We start from the raw sequence: 4,995 nt of genomic DNA, 5'->3' as shown, positions 1-4,995 counted from the left end.
CCGGGGGTTGGAGGTGCGGGTGCCCGGGGTGGTCAGCGGGGTTGGGCGGAGAAGATGGCCCGGGGGTACGGGTGCCCAGGGGTAAGGGGTGCGGGCACCCGGGGTGGTCAGCGGGGTTGCACGGGGGGTCCGGGTGCCCGGGGTTTGAGGTCCGGGTGCCCGGGGGTCACGGATTTGGGCCGAAATTCGTGGGAAAATGGAAGAAATTGGTGGATTTCGTGGAGGGAAAGGTGGAGATGGATGGGGGGAGGCTAGATCCACTTTAAACCAAGCAAATCCATGGATCAAATCAAACAAAACCTCATCAAACCAACAAATCGCAAAAAAAATGGGGCTATTTTTGGTGGGGAATTTTTGAAATTGGGGAAGAACACAACAAAATTAGGCTAGAGAACAAGAAGGGGGGCTCCAATTTCGTGAGAAACCATGGCTCATGATACCAAGATGTTGTAGGGTGGAACCCTAGATGGAGATCTTTCACGAATTGGAGGGGAAATCCCCAAGAACACGAAGAACACAAGAGAGGGGAAACACTCAAATTGACTAGGTCCAATCACACATATGCTAGATCCAAGAATACACAAGAGTTCACAATGATTCAAAGACAACAAAGGAAAGATACAAGGTACTAGATCATCCCAATCCTATGAGGAGAGAGGTCTTGATGATCCTATGATGGGGATCCTTCTCCAAGAGGAAGCCTTGATATCCACAAGTGGATCTTCTCCCTTAGGAGGTCATGATCTCCATGAGGAGGAAGATGACCAAAGCTCTCTCTTTGTCTATCAAATACTTTGCTATCCTCTAAATGAGCTAGGTGGGAGGTACTTATAGTCTAGGGACGAAATAGAGGGAGAGGGGGATACAAAGGTCCAAAATGACCCTGAAAACCATACACTCTCGGAAGGGTCCGGGCACCCGGGGTAAAGGGGTCCGGGCACTCGGACCGGTCAGAGGTGCCGGGCGAAGGAGGACCATGCACCCGGTGGATGGGGTGTGGGCACCTATGGACGGGGTGCGGGCACCTGGTCTGGTCAGGGAGGTGGCGGCCTTGGGGCTGTAGGGGCCGGGCACCCGGGGTGGTCCGGGGCCTCCCTTGCTTCGCGCTTCGGCCGTCCTTCTTCCTTCTCTTCTTCCATGTGTGCTTGCATCTCTGTCCTCGACTCTTCACGGTCTTCTTCTTGATACCTACGAGTGCATAGAGTTTCCATATGAGGTAGAATCCGACTCTCATGTGAATCCGAATGAAACTCAAAGAGGAAAGAGTTCACCTTGGTTTCGATGACGCGTGCGCGAGCTCTCGTTGTAGGTCCTCTCCGTGCTTGCGGTGGCCGTGTGACGTCCATGGGGATGGTCGAGGGATGCTCCGCATCAAACCATGTTCACTTCTCTGTTGATGACTTTCAGTCGACTTTTGCTCTCAACGTGAGCAGAAATCACCAAAGTGGAATTGACATTGGGGTAACCATCATCCTCCTCTTTGTCTTCATCCTTATCAGATTCCTTCTCTTTCTCACTGGGTTGGCCCTCTCGGAACTGCTGGATAAGGAGTCGACACTGTCAAGTGGTATGCTTGGGATAAATCAGGTTCCCGTCTTCATCCTTCTTGGTGTGTATATGACACGGTAAATCTAGGACATCATTTCCCGCTTGATATTTCACCTTCTTGGGGATCCAGGGCCCCTTAGGCTTTCCTTTGAATTTTCCTTGGGTTACAACTGCGGCCTCACCAGGACCTGCGGGCTCGGCTTTGCGCTTCTGCTTCCGACTGGAATTCCCTCCTCCGGTGTCCTGGGCGACTGGTTTGTTTTTGCCACTGCGGAGTCGGTCTTCTTCTTCGCCGTTAGCATGCCGAGTGGCTATTTCCATCATCCGGGCCAGGGTCATATCTCCTGTCCGACCGAATTTCAGGTTAAGCTCTCGGTACCGAACGCCCTCCTTGAAGGCGGAAACTTCCTGGTGCTGCGACACATTTTCCACTGTATGATGCAAAGTGGTCCATCTCTGAATATAATCCCTCAAAGTTTCATTCGGTTTCTGTACACAATGCTGCAACTCAGTCAGCCCTGCGAGACGTTTGCAAGTGCCTTCAAATGTCCTGACAAACACTCGGGCCAGCTCTTCCCAACTGAATATGCTACCAGGGGCCAGTTGATTCAGCCAAGCTCTGGCCGAACCCTCCAACATCAGGGGGAGATGTTTCATGGCTACATCATCATTGCCGCCACCAATTTGCACAACCACTCGGTAATATTCCAGCCAAGTGTCAGGCTTTGACTCTCCGGTGAACTTGCTCACTCCCGTAGCCAACCTAAAGTTGGGAGGGATCTCTGCAGCTCTGATGGCTCTGTTGAAGCATTCAGGTCCGGAGACATGAACTCTGTTGCCAGTCGGACGATCTCTATCTAGCCCTTCTCTGTGTGCTCGGTTTCTGTCGGCCAGACCTTGTACAAGGATTGACCTCGCATCAAATCTAGGCTCTCTTGGGTCGACTAGAGCCCTCCGCTCATCGCTATACGGGCGCCTGTCATCATACTGCCAGGGTGCGTATGAACCGCCCCTCGGAGGGGGCATAGGCACTCGACAGCGGTCATCGCGGTTGAGTCGACGATTGTACTACTCATGATTCTGACCCAAGTGCTGCTCCTGGCGGTGCCCATGTCCCTCACACTGTAGAGGCGATCTTGGGCTGTGAGCCGACTGGACTGTATCTGCTACCACAGACCTGTTGTGGATCCTGTTACGAGACTGAGAAACGGCCGTGTTCAGCTCTGCTGCTGCCCTGAGCAAGGTTCCAATCTGCATCAAGCCTCTAATTGGGACGGCTGAATCGACTCTGCTATATGGGCTGCAGCTGTAAGATTCTGAATTGGAGTGCGATATACCTGAGGTTCAGGTGGGAACAATTGTTGCTGTCGTCGACTGGATTCGGGGATCTATCGTCGAGCGCGCTCGTCGAGTGAATGCTGAAGGTTCTCCAGCCGCGCGCTCAGCCAAAGTGGCCAGGCGTGCAGCCTCCAAGGCCCGAGCCTCGGAGGTCTCCCCGATGATGGGAGTGTGGAGCGCCTCCATGTTGCAACGGTGAAGCTCCTCCCTCTGCTGTGAAGTGAGGGCTTCAGGACGATATTCCTCGTGAACATGCGACGGATTGCCGCCACCATCGCTGCCGCTGTTGCGACGGAAACCAGGCGGGCTGCACGGCGTGTCGACCATCAGGACTTCTGCCGCAGGGTCGCTGCTGTCGCACTCGAACAGGGTCTCGACGGAGCCAGTCGACAGGTCAAATAGCCCATAGAGAGATTCGTCGGGCTCGATTGCCGCGACTTGAGGGGTGGCCGACTGACGGGCCACCGCGTGCTTTACCCACCACCGAAGCCGCGATCGACCAGATCGCTTGCGACGACGAGCAGCGGGGAGCGAAGACGCTGCAGGAGCCGACCGATACTGAGTCGACGGCTGCCGCAGAAGGACGCCGCGGACGCATGCGCGAAAGTGCATCGCCCCGTGGATGGGGAGCATCTCGACGTTGAGGGGGGCCTCCTGGAGCCAGGCGGAGTTGTCGGTGATGAAAACAAGTGCACCGAGATGGATCTCGCGGCCCTCAGCCAAGCCGCCGCCAGAAACCATGATGATGGATATCAAGAAAATTGCAACCCCACCGGAAGTCACTAAAACACCTGCCCCAAGGTGGGCGCCAACTGTCGTGGGAGTAAGTCTGACAGTAAGAGTAGGGGGTACGTAGGAGGAGCCAAGATCCTAGCTACAGTGAGGTTGTGCACGCAAGGTTTACGAGTCCAGGCCCTTCTCGGAGGAAGTAACAGCCCTACGTCTTGGTGCCCGGAGGCTTGGTCGACTGGATTATGCGCGAAGTTACAGGGGGTGCGAACCCTTGTGCCAGTGGAGGGGGTGGCTTATATAGAGTGCGCCAGGACCCCAGCTAGCCCACGTTACAAAGGGTTCAATGTACATTAAGACAGGGCGTTACTGATAACGCCAATAATAAAGAGGTATAAATGATCTTTAAGACTTCGGAGTGCACGCCCAACCGTTGCCATCCTGAGTGACATTAGGCCTTCGTGTCTCCGAGTGGTTTCTTGTATCGTCGAGTGACTTCATATTGGCCGAATGGAATTGGGGTATCCGAGTGAGGTTAAAGATCGAGTGGATCGCACTCCTTGACGAACTCAATCGGTTTCTCTTCTTGTGCTTTGAATGTCTTTGAGTATATGGCAGTGTCCTTGGGTAGGGCGTCTAGGTCAGGTCTATGACCCTACTGAAGGAAATATGCCCTAGAGGCAATAATAAAGTTATTATTTATTTCCTTATTTCATGATAAATGTTTATTATTCATGCTAGAATTGTATTAACCGGAAACTTAGTACATGTGTGAATACATAGACAAAACAAAGTCTCCCTAGTATGCCTCTACTTGACTAGTTTGTTTATCAAAGATGGTTATGTTTCCTAACCATAGACACCTGTTGTCATTTGATGAACAGGATCACATCATTAGGAGAATGATGTGATGGACAAGACCCATTCGTTAGCTTAGCATTATGATCATTACAGTTTCATTGCTACTGCTTTCTTCATGACTTATACATGTTCCTCAGACTATGAGATTATGCAACTCCCGAATACCGGAGGAACACTTTGTGTGCTACCAAACATCACAACGTAACTGGGTGATTATAAAGGTGCTCTAAAGGTGTCTCAGATGGTACTTGTTGAGTTGGCATAGATCGAGATTAGGATTTGTCACTCCGATTGTCGGAGAGGTATCTCTGGGCCCTCTCGGTAATGCACATCACTATAAGCCTTGCAAGCAATTTGACTAATGAGTTAGTTGCGGGACGATGCATTACAGAACGAGTAAAGAGACTTACCGGTTTAACGGGATTGAACTAGGTATTGAGATACCGACGATCGAATCTCGGGCAAGTAACATACCGATGACAAAGGGAACAACGTATGTTGTTATGCAGTTTGACCGAT

The sequence above is a fragment of the Triticum aestivum genome, chromosome 5D, assembly GCF_018294505.1.
Source record: "Triticum aestivum cultivar Chinese Spring chromosome 5D, IWGSC CS RefSeq v2.1, whole genome shotgun sequence".
Taxonomy (NCBI): Eukaryota; Viridiplantae; Streptophyta; class Magnoliopsida; order Poales; family Poaceae; genus Triticum; species Triticum aestivum.
The sequence above is the reverse complement of the archived record's forward strand: the minus strand, read 5'-3'. Positions refer to the sequence as shown.